We start from the raw sequence: 20,363 nt of genomic DNA, 5'->3' as shown, positions 1-20,363 counted from the left end.
TGTAAATCACCAATCGCACACACGTATCTCTTTCCTCAATTACGTATTTCTGAGACGTTCTTGTCGAGATTCACACAGATCCACAAACAAATAGGTCGTGATTCACAAATGGCCCACCCTCCTCACCACTAGGTGGCAGTGTTGTTCTATGCATTTATCGGTTTGCATAGCGCTTAAGTGGACTTTCACTTTCACTTTGCTGTAAAACCATGGCTGAAGGAGGAGAACAACCACCATCCTCTGTAAGTAACGTTAGCCTACAAATGATTTTCCTTGCCCTTCCTACATTAAGACCTATACCGTGAAAGTAAACAATAATGCCGTGACTGTGTGCCCGTTTGGTTAGCCGAGTCTACAGACGCCGCAGTCTCTGGACTGCCGGGTCTGGCTATGGCTACAGGCTAACGTTAGCCTTGAAATAAAAACCGATCTCAATTGGAGGCCTGGTCTGTTGCTATCTTCGGCAATTTCTTGTGAATGAACAAAACCACTCAAAGCCCACGATCGCCTGTTTGAGCAGTTTTTAAAATGCGTCATGCATGCCAGATTTCTCAAAGACTTGACTGGGTTCCACCCCAGTTGTTGAAGCTCGGACCCACGAGCAGCCTATTTGTCGGCAAAAAAGCAAGCAATAGCAAGCTTGGCGCATCCGGTCGTGTGTCATGTGGCTCTTTTTGCTTTATTTAAATAGTTTAAACGATACAATTGTTGCATTTCTCTTTTGGTTATTTTGTGTTCACAAGGTAACAGTCCCAAGCGGTTCAAAACTGTAAACAAATGCCATGCGCCAACCAATTGTTCTCTCAGGGTCAAAGCCAGAGAGTCATTAACTCTTAAAAATGATGATTAATGAAATGATGATGAGAATAAGTGTATTTTCTGAGTGGAGATAGTAACATGACAACTTCTTAAATTACAGAAAACAATTGAGAGTATGGCCCCTGCGTTACTGGGCGCACTAGCAAGGGCTACCTCCAATGCCACCACAGCTACCCCTGCCCCCACTGTTACCCCCATCCCCACGGCCACTGCCACTGCTGCATCTGACTTGGCAAGTCGGGTTAATGTATCTGTAAAGAGGTAGGCTACAATTGCAAGTTTTTATAACAACTTTCAAAGTTTTAACCACTGTGAAATTATTTATTTTTGAATGATACTGATAGTCCCCTTGTGTTGTGTAGGTTTTGTGTCTCACACTTTGAAGGCAGTTTCCTGGGATGTTCCAGCAAAGGGAGGTCAAGCGAGGAAAGGGCAGGTTTTTCAGTCCTGCAAGGAGCCCTGCTCCTGTCAAGAACACTGCAATCACAATTTTTGCATTGCCTGGGCCCACAAGTGTGACACCAAAGGGAGGAAAAGAACTTGTTCTCCCGTGCAGGGTTAGGTCGAAAGGTGATCACTGTGTCTGAGGACAGCAATCATTCAGAGGTTTTATTTTTTAAATACTGATTACAATTTACAGTAAAAATTTCTAGCTGGTCCATTGCTGACATTGCCACTCCGTTGGATACTCATCACCCTTATTATTATATCTTTAGATTGTGTCACTGATGGAAAATCAATTCACCAAACTACAGCCTTTACATGGTCGCTGGATGTTTTACAAGGCAACAGGTACTGATCACAGAATCTATACGGATAGACTCTATATTCCTAATTGATTGACTGATTTAATGTTCTCCACTTCTCGACTAGTTTTATTGTATTGGCATATTTTTTTGATTTAGGAGGCAGTGGCCAAAGGAGACTGACCGTAGTGCCGCTTGATGCTGAGGGTTACTCTGGCCAGCAGCGTAGAGCTGCATCCAACAATGGAAAAAACATATTTTTTTTGGTTCCTATACAAGAGGAGCTGGACACAAAGCCACTGCCTTACAATTCTACAGAATGTGCCCGGATGCCACAGGTGGCCTGCCATATTTGCAATGCTACCATTCCCTTGCAAATGTTGACATTGCATGCGGAGAAATGCCAACTAACGGCTTAGTTACGGCTTCCTCCGATACTTAAATAGCACGGCTCGAAAGAGGAAGCAACACACAAAGAAATGCCACTCACAAAGTCCGCAAGAATGCCAAATTTATTATTACTCTCAGAGAGAGGGAAACAAAAACGATAAATAATCTCAACCTGTACTTGGGTATTTTGTCTAATTGTTCAGGAAATGCAGCCGTAACTGCACTATTTGAAGGACAGACAGACCACCTTGTTCCCAGTTTGTCTGCAGCACTACTGGAATGTGATATGTTCATGATGGCTGGAAGGATGGTTCATGGCGGTCCTACTCTGTCAGGGCTTAGTCCAGCTGTGATAGATGCCCTGACATGTGGGGCTAAGGAAACGGCCACAGCAAAGCTCTGTCTGGAAGACTGCCCAGAAATTGAGCACAGGGAAACCATCAGTCTAGTGAGTAAACAAAAATAACTATTTTTTTTTGCAAGATCATAGGCCCCTAAGGTTCCAAGCACTGTGCTAGAATTTAGGCATGGGCCAGTTGAAAATAAATCATCAGTGTTGTCATTTCCACAAATTAGTGTGTATACTAATTTATACTGATTCTCCTTTGATTAAGTTGCTGAAAGAAGATGAATGGAGCGAGAAGAACTCCCTGAGAGTAAATAACCTCTGCTTGGAATGGTATATTCCGACACCTAAAAAGGACACTAACAGAATGTTACTCTTCCAGCAGCTCCTGTCTCATTCTGTAAGAATATTTATATTTGTATATTTTTTGTAGGACTTTGCATAGAAGCATGGTGTGGCCTTTCAAGTACATTTATGATAACTTCTTAATAATTAGGTAGGATTGTAGAAGGCATTCACACTGCCCGAGTATTCCAACCATATGACCATGTTTTGTTTTTGTTTTTTCATAATAAAGAAACCAGGGGGGTATTCCAGAAAGCGGGTTATTTGAAAACTCAGAGTAAGTTAACCTTGAGATGAGGGAAACTCTGAGTTTTCAGTTCCAGGAAGAGAGGTAACTGAACCTCTGGGTCTGTTACTACGGTAACTGACTCTGAACATAACCTGCTGGCTGCCAGGTTTACCTGAAGAAACCCTGAGTCTGACGGGACTGTCCTTTCCTTCTCAGTCCCATCATGTTGAAGCAGAAATAATTCACATAGTTTTACAACATGGGCAAAATTTTAATTTAAATTAAACCCTTTTTTTTCAGAACATGTCTGCTTCCTGTTTTCTCCCCTGTTGCCATGGTGAATCACAATATCGGAGCTCCATTGATGATAGCTTTTTACTAGTCATCAGGCACGAGCTCAACATACTCATAGTTGACTTACCTAACTCAGATCAGCTGTTCTGGAACTAAAAACTCAGAGTTTCACTTCACAGAGTAAGTCAACTCAGAGTTTGTTGAACCTCCTTTCTGGAATACCCCCCAGACTTGCAATTGAGACAGGTCTTTATTTGTTTACACCAGTACCCACCCCAGGACCTGTGTCTATTTGAGGCAAGGCTTCTAGTTAAGTCTCAAAGGAGTGGGAGATACTATGACCAGGACAAATCAGAATATGCACAAGCTTATCGCTTCTATTTAAGGTTTTATGATATCTTAAATTTGAACTTACAACTAATATTCAACAGGTACTGAGAAGATCAAATGCACAAATGAAACAATTCAGGAAAGGGATAAAGGAGTCAGGCATCTGGCCACTAATTACTGAGCGACCAGATGTTGTTCCCCATCGGTTCCCGAGGGAGTCAGAGGTGGAACTCACCCCCCAAGTAAGTTTCAAACTGAATGATTATTACAAGTACATGCATGTTTCATGGAATAACATTGTTTTCCCTCTGTCTAGATGATCATTGAAGCCATAAAGTGGCCCCTTGCCAAAGAGAAGGGTAGTGATGCCACAGAGCATGGTAGTGATGACAGTGAAGATGAAGTTGCACCAGCCGCAGTCAGCGCCATTGCAAAGTTTTTTAAAACCTTTGTCGAGCAAGGTACAAGTTTTCATATAAATCTAAACATATACAGTTATAAGTATTGAACACACCAAGAAAAGTCAAGAAAATTGCTGTAATATACAAGTATTTTGCGCATATTAGTATCATACAGGTTAGTATATTTTCATGGACCACCAAGTGGTTTGTTATTACTCTAGTCTTACACAGTAATGGCATGATGATAAAAGGCACAGAGCTTATTGTTAGAAATGTAAATGTCAGATGAATTTCAATACTTCTGACACTTGGTATGCATCATTGAAGCCATTATATGCAAGGGTAAGGAACATCACTACACCATCAACCAGACACTCAGAGGAGATCCAGGCAAGTTTTCCAATTTAGGAAGTCGGAGGAGTAGCTCAGGGGCTGAGGACCACTCAGAAAGAGTTTTCAATGCTTATTTCCTTTGCTGTACCAAACCATCCAACTGCAATATATACAATAAGTGCTAATTTATCAATTCTTTTTTTGGTAGCATCACCAGACCTTCTGCGGCAGCTGCTTAGGTTCTGGACCGGCTGGGAAGTGCTTGTTGAAAGCCTCAGCCTAGAGGTGGTACAGTCACGTGGGCGTAACCACCTGCCAACAGCAAGCACGTGTTATGAGCGCTTGCGAATTCCTGACCATTACAAGACTTTTGCATCTTTACAGTCTGATCTCATGATTTGTCTCAGATCAGTGGAGAGTGGCTTTGGTCTGATTTAACTATGCAACTCAGTGCTGTTGCAATTTGTTCTCTTTTCAGTGCAATATTTCAGAATCGTTCCTTCCTTCAGTAAGGGTCACAACAGCACTATCAGTGAGTGTTAGTAGAGTTGTGTTAACTGTCTTCAAGGCACAAACAAAAGTTTTCAGAATGTTGTCCATCACAATGGATGTCAAAAACCCAAAAGTGTGTCAAAGTTGTGTTCCATGTAATTGTGAACTCTTAACATTACTCTAGCAAACTTTCAACATACTGTAGAGCAGTCAGATAAATGTCAACACCACTAGACTCTGATGGCTGCATGGGGTCAATGAGGTGCTTCAGTGTCTCCAGTTGGTCAGGAGTGAGAGGGCTCTCCAGTTGGGGAACATTTACTCCAAGGTCTGGTTGTGGGACCTCCCCACTCTCCTCCCAGTCGATCTCAGGAATGTTCATCTCCTTATTTGTTGAAAAAAAAATTTAATTAGAACATACTTATTTTGTCATCTAAGATTTTAGGCAGGAAACATATGACAATAAATGGTTTGTGTTATTATATCATATTTTATCACAGAGTTTCATTGTTCCTTTTACCTCTCTAAGGTTACTATACACAGAATAGTAAAAATGGTGGGACCAAAGAGATGTTAGCACTAATGTTATGATTCAACATGTGACATCAAATACACAGCTTTGTATAATTGTAGGTCATGGAACTTTCATTCAGGCTCATGTGTCAACCAGGCTAACTTTGACCCCAATTACATTAAAGGTTGTTTATGTTTTAATGATACCAATTTTGCATCTGGCCAATCTCCCACAGCTGGTTTGGCGTGAGGTTCTGCTCCGTCCTCAGAGGGTGGTTGTCCCATCCTCCATGAAACATGTCCAAGCTTGCTTGAAGACATGGCAGAAAAATGTAATGGAGACAGAAGAAGTGTGTGATGTTGCTTATGTCAAGGAGACCCTCCTCCTCCAGCAATTGAAAAAGGTGGTAAAAGACATTGGTTACACCCATCCAAACATTCCGCCAAAGTCTCTCGATTCTGTTGAAAACAAAATACACCAAACCACTTAAGCAAACATAATTCAAGAACCTGCATATATTTTACAGGTTTATACTTTCTTTGTGTTCTTCAGTATTTTTATTAGAATATGCAGACACCGACACAAAACATACCGTTGGTTATGGACACTTTTTCCTGCTATAAAGCAGCCGCGCTCTGGTCCACGCACTGAAAACATCAAACGGGCGATGTCAACATTCTACCCCCCTTGGTCTGCCCACACTCTAAAGGGAAGATGTTGATACAAAGTAAACATAGTGATGATATGACAGTGGTAAAAAATTATTTTTCTTTCCCATTTTGTAATAATTCTTGTTATTATACATTTATTATTACGATAACACATCTGGCATGAAGTTTAAAAAAGGTACCTGAGTGGATAGCCATGTTCCTGCACAGCCTGGCAGAAAAAGGCTACGTTAGTGTCAGACCTGTTGTTGTCTGCGGCCTTCAAGTACATTATCTGAAATGTAAAGTAAAAAGTACTGAATTAATGAACTTACAACAAACAAGACTATAAAGAACTTACAAAAAAGTAACAAACACATTAAAACTGCCATTCTAATTGGATGAAATAAAAAAGGACATGTTCTCAATTTTCACTGATGTTCATCTTGGGGAGATTAATTGAGATGATACATTTGGAATCATGGGTACAATGTCTGTGTTTAAATATTCAACATCTCATAACATGAAACGGAACAAAACCTTTGCCTTCCGGGAGAAGCCATCGATGGCACCAAAAATGACCATGTTGTATCTGATGGATGATATAATACAGAAGTCAGCTGGTTAAGGTCAATAACAGTGTCTCTCAGGTAAAAACATATTTTATATATAGTCTATGGTAAAAACCAAAAGCATGGTTGCTTATCTATCTAAAAGTATCATCACTTTAATGTAACAACATGTTTGCAACAAAACACCTGTATGAAATAACACAAAAAGAACATAGTTTACCTGATTAGCTTGTGATTTGTGTCTATATGCACAAGGTACTTTGAACATGGCACAGAGTAGGTCCTCCTGACCACACAACCTAGCTGTGTCATTCTCTCCAGTGCGCCAAGGCCGTCAACACGGTGCATTGCTGCTCTCACTCGATCCCATTGCACTCGATGACCCATACCTTCCAGGATGCCCTTTACAGAGCGGTAGCCTGAATGTGGAGCCCAGTTTTTTATTTGCGAAACAAGAGCATCAAGCTCTGGGTCAGTACAGGCACTGTACAGTCCTCTGATAGATATGTTATTTTCTGCCATTCGCCTGTACAGTGTAGCACGAGAAATCCCCAGAAAACTTGAAATGCTTGCCATCGGGAGTCCAAACTCCACCAGGTGCTGCAGGTACTCTCTGGATATAGATATTTTTGGTCTGCCTTTTCCCTGTGTGTTTTCGTACTCGATTGGTGGGTGAGGAGGATGTTGGCACGGTCTTTGTCAGAGTTGAGCCGTGCACTGCAAAATCAATGTGTCAATAACCTCCTGGGACACAGGTACATGTTGAGCAACAATGTCAAGAAAGACCATTTCTTGCACACAAACAAATTCAAGATAATCTGGATCAAGAGGTGCCTGCTGGAGAGCACGTGACACCCTGGTGTATAGTCTCTCTGTGATTTGTTGTCTTAATGTTTCCTGCAAAAGAAAATATGCTTGAAAGTGATGCAGATAAACAATGGTTTAATCTTTTCAACAACAACAGAGAAACAACAACATTGATTTATTCATCCATCCAACACAGATAGATTGATTTGTTATTACTGGTAGCAGTATTGCCAGTTGTCCCTCTCTATACAAAAGGAGGCTTTCACACACTTGAGCTGTACACTGCTGACTTGGATCATCAGAACAGATATGTCCTGTGATTTTCAGCCTTCTTCTATTTAGCCTACCCTTCGATAGCAGGGGTGGGGGCGGGCACATCCTGACAGCTGAGATATTACAGTCAGCTATTGGTCAGCCTCTATTAAATATAAAGGGATGGTGGGATGGAAAGGCGTCTACATTGAAAATAGTATTAAGTTGTGTTGGAGCCATTTGTTACTTTAGTAATATTTAATCACTTATTATGTAGTTATTTTTTGTGGTTTAGTTTTGGGGAATACACCTTTAGTTTGCTTATGATATTTAGTATTGATTGAGTTAATTTGGGTATTTAACCATGCTTTTATTTTGAAGTTAGCCTACTGGGTAGCTGTAGCGCACTGGGTGGGTTTACATACTATATGGTAGGCAGACACAGGTGAGCCACAGAATAAACCAAATAAACTTCATTTCTTGACTGGACAAGGGACTCTGTTTATCCTGCGTAAATTCACTATGGCCGTTTGATTTGATTTTGTTTTATTATAGTTTTGATATTTCTTAGTTTTTTTTTTATCACTGAGGACAAACAGCCACTACAACTTGTGTGCGTGACATCTGAACGTTCGCACACACGCGCATATGCTGTCTGCACACAACTTTTTTTTCCTCCACCATTCCAAATCAAAATCTGGCACAGCATTAACCAGGAACAGGTGACCCAAATCGGGGATTACGTAAAATAACGTTAATAAGCCTTAGTAGACTGCACCGACTATCATGGCCTGCATGTTTGCAAATGAAAAAAAATTTGGACATGGTGGCTGAAAAAACAAACATAGCCTAAAATGTATTTGAAACCATGACATTTCAATCATTAGGGGAGACCAGGGATGGTTGTAACAAAGGGATGGTTGTAACAGCATCGCTTTCATTAATACAACATTAGATGTGATCAATACCGTGTATGCACTCACTCCCTGACATTGCATGTGAATTAGCATGGCTGTGTGAATAAGTGTGTAGGTTTTACAGCCAAAAAACTTTTTTTTTTTGTTCAGAAACTAGTATTTTGGAACCTAGCCTACATTTAAGTTGAATTTGGTAACTTGTATAAAGATGAAAGAACAGGTTCTTAGGTAAAATACAGTATGAGTTATTTCATCAATGCTTTATCCCCGGTTAAAGCAACACAAAAAGGGTAGCCTATAGGCCTACATACCCATCCTACTGTCGCTTCCATTTCGGCAGTGCTCTTCCTTGCTGTCTCTTCGGCTAATAGGTTTCACTTCTGTGACTTAGGCGGTGGAGTTCAAAGCCAACTGTAAATCCAGCCGTTTATTGATCTTTCTTTTTAATAAGTGCTTTTATTTTGAAATTAGTAAAAACCGGAAGTAACGCCAATTACGCTTCACACAGAGACCTAGCTATTAAACGTTATTGAGTTGTTATATTTGAGGTGAGCACCTACACCTTCCACATGATCATCTACTCAGCAGGGTCAGACAGGGTGTGTGTGGGTAAAACCTACTACAAGTTTAAATAGCCAATGAATACATGTTTACTTACAGTGGAATTGTCAAAGACTGCACTGAACCCATGTGCTGATTGTTTACCTGATGAAGGTCCTGACCAAAAGCTTATTCATTAATTTTTTCCATTCATTTTAATACTGAAACTGGACAGATTTGTCCATAATTGCATCATTCCACAGCTACTAGCAAAGTATGTCTGTAAAAGACACAAGTCTTTTGAAACCTGATGTAGAAGCCAAAATATATTTTTGCCTGCCATTTTCCTTTAGGTTTACATAATTGCGTTGACACAGAGAGGGTGCGGTTATTTTCTTTTACTTATTGTGTGTGGTGGCGGGAGTTTTGAACACAAAGAGAGAGATAGAAGCTCATATATTACCGGTATTTGTTGACCGTCAATTCACCGTCATTTCACTTTACCATCTCACCATTATTGTTACTATTATTTAGTGAAAGGGCATGTATTATTTTCCCCTTTTTCTATAACTGATTGTTGTCTCTTTTTGATTTTTGTTACAATAAACACTTTAAACTGATCATGGACACTTGGAGTTTTTGGACATGTTACAAAAGAGCTTTAAGTTCCTAAGCTGCTGAATTTTGTTGAAAGACAGCTGCAACGCCTGACACCACATGTTTGAAAATGTCAACTTCGAAATGCGGCAACTATGTGTGAGAAATAAATAATCAAAAGTGGGAAAAAAAGAACACAGTATAAGTTTGAAGTGTTTTATTTAACAAAGAGCACACTTTGGGTCATACACATGCTTGTGTAATGAAAGCAAACACAAAACATTATGAATAGAACTCATTACTTGTCGGTAATTATTTCATTGATGAAAATAACCCACTGAGTAAACCCTTCCAAATATTTTAGCCTAAAGGAACAACTGAGGAGGCCAAATGTGTCAGTGTCCAGCACACAGGGACTATTTTGTCTAGAGGCATTAGACCTTGGGTGCTCAGCTTCACACATTTGAATTCCTACTGTACTATGAAGTATGGTGTACCGGTTTTTAGCCTCGACAATAACTCTGTCTACATGGATCTATACTGATGCAAGTCCTTGTGTGGACAGAAGAAGCGAGGCGAGGCGAGGCGAGGCGAGGCGAGAAGAGAAGAGAAGAGAAGAGAAGAGAAGAGAAGAGAAGAGAAGAGAAGAGAAGAGAAGTTTTGAGGTTTTCAAAATCCTTTTATTTACAGTTTTCAGGAAAAACATATCACTGTCACCTCATCATTTGAGGCCAAGACAAAAAGTTTTTAAAAATTCAAAATTAATTCCCCATCCCCCCAACAGAGCAGAGAACTCCGCCCACAGCCCACATCTGACTGAAAGCCAGAGTATTGTCCACCATTTTAAAATAAGCATGTTCAACATGCAGTCGGGCTTTCACCAGTCCCTTCATGGCCGGCAGCAGCTCCACACTGCCGACGCGCTTAGCGAGGTTCCTGCGAGTCAGCCAGATGGCTAACTTAGCAGATGCACTCAGAAAGTTCACCAGGGTGTGCACAGTCTTTCTTTTCGCACAATACTTTGGACCAAAGATAAACAAAGCAAAACTGAAAACCTCCCCCAGTCCCTCAAACCACCTTTTTATAAGAAGGAACATTTCAGCAAGTCGAGGACACTCAACAAACAAATGCTCAAGTGTTTCTGTTTGTGTGCAGAACCCACATCCCTCCCTCAGCTCAGGATCAAGGTGTGCTCTGTATCTGTTTGTAGCTATCGCCCCATGTACAATCCTCCACTGGAGGTCTGCTGTCCGCTTTTCAACAGGCATCTTGTACAGGGACCGCCAACTGCCTTTCGGGGAGACGTCTGGACCCAAAAACTCGGCCCACCTCGACTCCCTCACTCCTGCCAAAGTGCTCAGGTTGAGAACCTTGACACAGGCCTGGTAAAGGTCTTTCGTTCCTGCATCCTGAAACTTGTCCAGCCGAGGAGTTTTGGAAGACAGCAACTGTCCTCCTCCCTGCTGCCATTCTCCCAGAGCCGGAGTGACCGACACAGAAGGAAAATCGTATTCACTCTCCTATTCACTGGCAGCAACCATTTCCATTTAGATAACCGAGCACACACTTTCTCCTTCACTCCCTCCCACTTCTTTTTTTCAAAGTTCTTTGTTCCGACATAAACCCCCAGAACCTTCAGACCTTCCCTTCCCCACTCAAGTCCACCAGGCAAACTGGGAGCTACCTGATCTCTCCACGGCCCCACCAACAACGCCTCGCTCTTAGACCAGTTTACCCGTGCAGATGAGGCAGATGAGAGAAGAGAAGAGAAGAGAAGAGAAGAGAAGAGAAGAGAAGAGGTTTTGGGAGGGGGTTTTCAAAATCCTTTTATTTAGGAGAGGAGAGGAGAGGGCTCCCTGTAACCAGATGTGTCCCCCAGCAGTCTAAGTCTATAGCAGCGTAGTTATAAAATGGTTCAGAGCTACCTGAACCAACCCTAACTAAAAGCCCTGTCTAACTAAAAGGAAGGTCTTAAGCCTAGACTTAAATGTAGTTAGAGTGTCTGCCTCTTTGACCCATGGAGAGAGCTGGTTCCACAGTAAAGGAGCCCGGTAACTGAAGGCTCTGACTCCCAGTCTGTTTAAGAGATACTGGGAGTTACTAACAGACTTGCATTCTGGGAGCGTGTCTTTAAACCTTCGGTTTTCCTCCCTGAGCTGGTTACATTCTTTCAAACCTTTCCTTGCACGTTCTATTTTGACACTGTTGCTCATCCTCAGCAGGTGGTGTCGGCTCAGTATCAGGCACTGCTGACAACTCTTGGAGGACGTCCACTGCATCTTGCTCTGCCCTCTTGTTCTTCATTCTGTTGTGCTGCTCATACCTCTCCATGCCCTTCCCTCTTTTCCTCTTCTTGGTGGCTGGTCTGTGTGTGAGGACAGATGGTACCCAGTCAGGGGACAATAGGTCATCAGATTTGGCACCTATGATATATCAAAAGTAACTTGAATTCAGTCAGAGAACTTCAAATCATATTGTATGAGCATACACACCACACAAATAATTTTAGCATGGCTGTGGGAAATTTGGCATCAGGCTCTGTCTCGTTTTATTTATTTCCCAATGAATAATATGCTTGACAGACATTACAGGGAATGGATAGCATTCCTATGCAGTATATCAACAGAGAAACAGAGCCCAGTGTATGCTATGGAGGTGGTGGGACTGAGAAATTTCAGCAAGTAGTACGAGCAATGGCAGCAACAAACAGTAGTAGCTAGTCAGGGTCAGAGTAGTAGGCTAGCAGTCTGAGTAGCCAGGAATTATTGGGAAAGTAGACTATTTAAATACCCTGCCTTTGTCAGATGAGGATAGCATTTGTTTTTTTTTCTGACTAAGGATTTGTTGTCTTGCTGCAGTAGCTCTGCATGCCTCACATCATGTGATATGTATTCCTGACTAGTTAAACAATCTCTCCCGTAAACAACTGCTAACTATCCATACTAATATTCAAACAGAAAATCAAAATTTCCTTTCATTTTACTGGATAGAATGCTATGAAAACGCTAATAAAAGCAAGGGATCAACTTTATATGCATGGAAAACAAAGAGCATCATTCTAAACACAAGTGTAACATTTTGTCTTGGTGCTATTCAGATTAATTAGTAGTGACAGGATTTCCAAACCCCTCCATTTTGAGTTTATTTGCGTTATCCAACGCATCAAGCCAGCTCACTAGCTAACTTACTTCAACTCATTAAGATCAAAGCGGTTGGTCGCCTCGACAACAACAAACCATGTGACCACGCTAACTAGATAAACGTGTGTTTGCTTGAGTGTAATAGAATGTGAAGTTCGTCAAAATTAAATTGTTTACTTTTCATTTTTTCATTTTTGTTTGTTCAGCAAGTTATTGTGCTGCTGGCTTTCATTTTATTTCCATGTGAGGCTCTTCATATTTTTTATTTTGACAGCTGGTGGTTACTTAGCAACCGTGACACTTCAGCTCGTGCCGTTCTGTTTGCCAGCTGTGTGTGTAGTATGTAGCCTACTGTAAACAGCTCTGTGTGTTTTTTATTAGGCTACTTATAATTTCTTTAATGTAAATTTGAGAAAAAAAACTTAAGTATATAGCGCTTCCTGTTTGATTTTTTGATGTTTTGTAATGTTATTAAGTGCTGTCATATTTAATTTTGTGTGTTTTAGCTGTGTTTATCATTTTAACCGTTACTGTCCTAACGGTCAGCTGTTCACCATTCATTCCAATATAGTTTCAGTTTATTTAGGTTTATTTATTGTATTTTATGTATAGAGGCAGGAGCTGTGCTCAGCGTCACCATTGAGTAACCATCCGCTTTTTCTGTTTGTCAGATATAAACGCTGTGACCTGACTGTGTGTTGTCTACTCTACTGACCCGAACCGAAGGAGAGGGTTACATGAGCTACTACCTACCTTAAGGCGTTCGATACAAATATAACGTTACCGGTATGTGTATTTGCCATGGATTGCCCTCCCCTGGGAGGTCCGAGGGGCGTTTGATAACGCTGATCCACAGGTTTTTCCTCTCTGGGTTGTCTTTACCGGACGGGATACCATAAAAACATAACCAGGCTTTTCACCGCGTCAATTTGTGCACGCAACCAAACAACAACTGTTCGTTCTTTAGCCAAAGACGGTTAGCTTGTCATCTTCTTCTTCTTCTTCTTCTTCTTCTAGGATTCCCGGCACCAGCAGGGCAGGCTCCTTAGCGGGCAGGCCCTCCGAGAGGGGCTGAAAACACTGCCACCTAGTGGTGAGGAGGGCGGGCCATTTATGAATCACGACCTATTTGTTTGTGGATCTGTGTGAATCTCGACAAGAATGTCTCAGAAATACGTCATCGAGGAAAGAGATGCGTGTGTGTGATTGGTGATCCATAAATGTTGAATCAGACTTCACAAGCAGAATTTTCCGTTTCACAAATATAAAATTATATATTTGCAAATACACATTTTATTTACAAATGCACATGTATTTGTAAAAACCAAAATACAAGTTACAAATTAGAAATTTGTATTTGTGGATAGCAAAACACGTGTGCAAACCAAGGAATGTTTGTAGATCACCCTCTACATTTACAGGTATTTTTGAGACAAAAATAACTCCATAAGAAGGCAACTGAAGCGCTATCTTACGCTCAGCAATTTGCAGTGAGGAAAAACATAATTGCATTTACATGACATTTGCAGGTTGTTTTCTCCTCATCATACACTACAACATAACTTATAATTGATGGGAGATCGCTAACAATACATAGTTGGCACAGGCACAGGTATGTAGTCCTAAAAGTTTTCTCCCATCTTCATGACATTTGCAGGATTCATAGGTGTCATTTATTTAGCCACGAGTAACAGGAGACGTCTAGGTGCGTGCCCTCTAACGGCGCCAAAGCTTGACACGCGTGGACTGCGAAAGCCTTTTCATCCCTGCTTGCAGCTTTAATTTTTCCTCTGATTGTGTCAAGACCTTATGATATCCTCCACACTAGTCATTTTAACATATCAAATTGCTGATTACCACTTTAATTGAATTTTGAGTTGTCTAATCAACTTTGTAACATGTGCTTTTCCTGGTCAAAATTGACTGGCATAAGAAATTAATGGGTAATACTAGACTATGTTCATTCATTAGATTAAAAACATCCCCATGCACATCCACACCCACACACATATATTCTCCCATGTTAACCAGACTTTTCAGACTGAAGAATTAGGTGTCATTCATGGTAACCTATGTCTTTCTTGTGAATATGTGGCCTTCTGGCAGCCACACTCTCCTAACAATGTGTCATACCTTTTCATTATGGCAAGCAGGGTTCTAAATTAACACCCGCCAAACCGCCAAATGCGGGTTAAAAATCATTTTGGCGGGTGTTAATAAAAACTAGCCAGTTTGGCCGGTGATGCATGAGGCAATCAGTCAGTCAGAGCCGCTCTACTGTTTTAGCTCCCCGGGCAGTACTGACTACATTTCCCATGAACACTGTCGTGATGCTACGTGATGACATATAAGACGCCCATTGGCTGCGCGCAGGCAGTGCAACCAACCAGCGCGAGAAACCATGGAAACAGAAAACACACAGAAGAAGAAGAAGAAGAAGAAGAAAAAGAATGAATGAACGGAGCAGAAACTATCAAAAGAAGGGAGGGAGCTAGCTAAAGTAAATTAAAAAGTAGCCAAAACTTAAACTAAATGCGGCGGTAGTTGGTTGGACAGATGTCTGGGGGCGAGAAGAGGAAGGAGGCAGGGGATGAGATTGAGAATATCAACAACAATGTGTGCGAAATGAAAAAAAATTAAGTTCAATGCCAAATGGCTGACGGGTCGTGAATGGCTTGTGTTTGATCACAAAAATGTCATGTTTTGTAAGGACTGCCGCATGTACACAAAAGAAAAAAAACAAAACAAACAATTTCGTGGTGGGAACTAATAATTTTAAAGTCGAGGCTGTAAAGGACCATGAGAGTGCCCGGAGTCATCAGGAGAGGGTTACACACCGCCTTTCCGAAACCCCGCTGTTCCGAACATAGACTTCAATTCATCGTAATGGCGGGGTTTCCCTTTTATTCAAAGACCTCGCTATTCCGAAAAGGCTATTGGGGAAACCCCTCCATTCCAAAACCCCCCACTCCAAACGGACACAATCAGAAAGGAAACGGAGGCTGCTCATTTATCCTTTTTTCCTTTGTGGGTTCAAACGGATCATGTGGCTGATTAACCACAAAACAAGCTGAGCAGCACTGCTCAGTCCACTCATACATTGTTAACCTTCCACAAAGACAGGTTATGTTAAAACGAACAACCAGAGGGGTCATTCCCCAGCAGATCGCACCCATGGGCCACAGTTTATTTCAGAATTCATTCTGTATTCATTTTATTTCATTTTCATTCTTCCTTACCACCAGAGACGGCTTGTAATACCTGGACCTAAATCACAAAAAAATATAAAAATCAGAGTAGGAAAAAGTTGGATTTTTTTACTGTGTAAACCACAAATATGTTTAACGAACCAATTTTAATACTTGGAATACAAATACAAATTGTTATTTGCCAAAATTGTGCATAAGTTTTCTAAATTTACAAAGTTATATATAACTATTTACATTTAAATGCAGGCAACGCCTCAGGCTCAGGGCTCCTCAGCTGCTTCCTGCCATCATTATCATTTCTTTTATCAGTGGAACACAATATTGTCTAGACAGAATTTTCACGAGTGAAATATCCAGTTGCGTTATAGGTCTTTTTAAAGGATTCTCTTTATGCTTTCCACCTTTGTGCAGTGCACTCTTTAAATTTAACCAGAAATCCCGTTAACAGATGACTTGTGACCAAGTCACCCATCAATCGATGGTCACAAGTGTGGAGGCAAGATGGCCTGTGTCCGTACATGACTCGAGAATTTTTTGCAAGTCTGCACTGGGTCACAGTTACAACATATGGTAAATAATCCTTTTTCCGTCTTTTTCACTCCTTTAATTGTTGAGAATGACAAAGTATTTATTTCTCTCTTCATTAGGCCTCTTTGATGGACTGCTTGTTGGGGACAGAGGGTACGCCTGTACCCAGCACTTAATGACCCCCTATCCTGACCCTGACACACTACCGCAGAGTCGCTTTAATGCGGCTCTGGGTAAGTGCAGGGTCAGGATAGAAATGACATTTGGGGTCATTAAGTGCAGGTTCAACTGCCTGCGTGGCCTGAGGGTACGTCCTGAGCGTGCTTGTTGAATCACTGCATGTGTGGTGCTGCACAACATCGCAATGATGAGGAAAGAACAAACCCCTCATGTGCCATTGGTAGCAGCAGCTGATATAATTGATCCGGTGACGGACCACCCAACTGGTGCAGCCATCTGACAGGCAATTACTGCCCAATATTTTACCAGCCAGTGATGGTGTGAAAAATAAAGATTCATTCACTGAATGTGTATTCATTCTTTTTATTGTAATGTCTGCATTTACTGGGAAGAAAAAGACAGAACAAGGCATTAGTACATAATGTCATGCTATCAAACCATTTTAAAAAAGGTGCCATTTACTAGAATAACTTTTTTTTTAACTCCAAGAGTTCAATTTCCAGTTTACGTTTTTTAATTCCTTTTTCACATTGTCCAGCTCCAAACTCCTTTTATATACTGCAAGGAGTGTGTCTGTGGTCTGTATGAATTGTTTTGGTTGAAAGAACACTGGCATGTTTAATCAAGCAGTTTTACTTTTTACAACACCTTTATCTTAGTCATATATTGTTTAACTTTTCATACAACCCTCACAGTTCTTTCCCTCCCTAGGCCAGACGCAGAGGTAGAGGCTGTGGGCAGAGGGTGTAGATCATCTTCCTGTGAAAGATATCCACCAAGTTAAGTCACTTCATTATGTGTAGGCCTACTTAAGATGAGTATGTAAAAATGCACTCCTACTTCGCGCCTCTCGGACAGCACAGAGACCGTCTCCTGATCATCAATTTCAACCTGAAGAATGATTTCAGAGGTCTGCATGATATGGGCTGATCACAGCAAATGCAAAGTACCTGACACATTGCTGTGATAGTTACCTCTGGGGTGGTGCAGGGAAATTGCCCTGGCGGCAGCAGCACCATGGTGTCTCCTACAACTGAAATTACACAGTGGATTTTCCTGCCTGATGCCAAAAGCAAATCTTAAGTACTTTACTCTTTACATACCATGGACAAAAAGGTTGTCCTGTGAGCCACCAGCACTCAGGTCCGACCTGAGCCCCCCTTCGATGCCCTTCATTATTGGACGACCCTCATTGTTGGAGAGGGCCAGCTCCTCAGGTACTGTGAATTCTGGTGGAGCTGGCCCCCTCCAGTCTTCCTCTTTTCATTCTTCTTCCTGTTGGCTTAAGATAGTGATGATATTAAAGTAAAATGGGATACAGTATATTATCCACACACTGACAAAATGATGGGCAGCTTGGCTACATACCACTTTGAATGATGTTTTTGTATTTGGCTCTAACTTGCTGCTATGTCCGACTGCTACTTCCACATCTTAATAAAATGCAATATGAAATATTAATTAGGCTAACCTAGTATTTATTTGTCACAGATAATGAGTAAAGTTAATTATTTCTTTGATGTGGCCATGAATAAACTGATGAACTGATCAATGTTTCACCCGTTGTAGGGCAGTGTACGCCCAAACACAAATCTTACAGGCTTGAGCTATTTTCACTGTCAAAAAGGTCTTTATTGTCATTGTACAGAGACAGTAGCTACATTTGCTTGTTCATCCCGACACAGTGATACAAAAAAAAAAAACGCTGAACATTTATAGCCTACGCACACTCAGCCTCGCTTTCCATAAAACACACATGCACATTCTATAACTGAGATCAGTAAAATGTGAAAACAATATAACATCATTCAAAAATGAAAAAATATAGTTGTTGCTTCAGTTTATTTATTTTTTAAATGGATGAGGGTTAATATGTTAAAGTTGCACAATGTTGAGCTTTCAAATATTGATCATAATATTAATCATTGTTAACTTACGCATTTATACGGTCAGCACTTTTCTGCCAGCAGCCCTCCCTCGCTCTATTGGCGGCGACAGTGTTACTTTTTGCTGTGATGGTTTCTTTGAATTCTTCATAGCCTTGCATAATAAGAATCTGCTCATCTTGAGTAAAATATGTGGCCCGGGATTGATCCATTTTCACACGGAAGTAGAATAATATGACGTCAAACGCCCCCTTTTATGTGAACGTGCGCAGAGCACATGCAGAGAACCGGACTTGACAAATTAAGTTGATAACAACCGTCGCAGTACCGTTTAACTCTGATTGGGGACCTGGGGCTTTGTTGAGCTGCATCATGAGCACAAAGCCTTGCTATGTTGAGCCCCCTTCGCAGTACAGGCCTCTGGTGGATTCTCCTACTGATGATAATTTTGTCCCTGAAGAATCTGGAAATGGAGGTATTCTTCTTCTTCTTCTTGTTCTTATTCTTATTCTTATTATTATTGTTGTTATGAATAATACGTTTTATAAACTGTAAAGCGTTTGTCAATCCTGGTCCGGGGGACCCACTGCCATGCATGTGTTAGATGTTTCCCTGATTCAACACACCTGATTCAGATGATCAGCTCATCATCAAGCTCTGCAGAAGCCTGATAAAGACCCATTCATTTGAATCAACTGTGCTTGAGCAGGGAAACATTTAAAACATGCAGGGCAGTGGGTCCCCCAGACTAGGATTGAGAAACACTGGAGAAACTTTCATACAAAAAATGCACCTCAAAGGGCTTCACAGATCATAATGGAGTAAGAAGTAAAACAGCACTAAATAACACACACACACACACACACACACACACACACACACACACACACACACACACACACACACACCAACAACATCCATTCACAGCATATTTATTTTCTGTTTTTCTTGTAATCAGAAGAAGGAGAAGGAGTTGAAGAGGACTCCTCAGTTGTTGAGGCTAGTCAGGGAAGGCAGAGAAAGAAGGCAAATCCAGAGACCTGGGTATGCACAGGGTATTCCCCTCTGTACACCATCAGATTTACACCATGAGTAAAGGGTAGAAGCGCAACTTCACCGAGTCTGAGCTCGGCCCTTTGATCAGAGAATGGCGGCTATTGTGGGTGACACAGCTGTAACCAGAGTTGTGGGGGCCCATGAAGGCGACGCAGATCATCCCCAAGGTAAATGTGTTAAACTCAGAAATGTTGTCATTAGAGTTGAGCGGATAAAGCACTTTTGCCGAGTACGAGTATTATACGAGTAATACGAGTCAATTTCTGTGCTCGGATTGAATGAAAATCCTCATTGGGTAGCTGACTGTGTCTGTGATAGGCTAGTAGTCACAGCGCCCCTCCTTTACACACATACAGATGTGTTTCTGTGTCCCGCTCTGCTCACTCACACACAGAACAGCTCTCTGTCTCTCCCTCAGTCATTCAGGTTCACGGTCTTTTCCGTTAACGTTTAAGGTTTATTCAGCTTCAGGTTTGTCTTTACTTCGGTTTGTACTCGCTTATTAACCAGTAGAGTTCTGGTAAACGTGGGTTCATTCAGACGTGGTGCTTGGTAGAATGTGACTCGCGTTGCGTCTCTGCCTGTCGAGATTTTGTGTCCTTTTTTTTTTTTTTAACCGTCAGCTGATACAGATAATTCATATGGTTAACAGATACAGATAACGCTGTACTCGCTCATCCCTACTGGCCACCAAACAAACGTGTTGTGCAGCATCAGGCAGACTGGAGGAGGCCAACCAGAGTCCAGCCTGATCCTGACGGGGACAGAGGAAAAAATTGCCTCGTTGATTGGG

The sequence above is a fragment of the Sparus aurata genome, chromosome 18 (genome assembly GCF_900880675.1).
Source record: "Sparus aurata chromosome 18, fSpaAur1.1, whole genome shotgun sequence".
NCBI lineage: Eukaryota > Metazoa > Chordata > Actinopteri > Spariformes > Sparidae > Sparus > Sparus aurata.
This window is presented reverse-complemented; position numbering follows the sequence as displayed.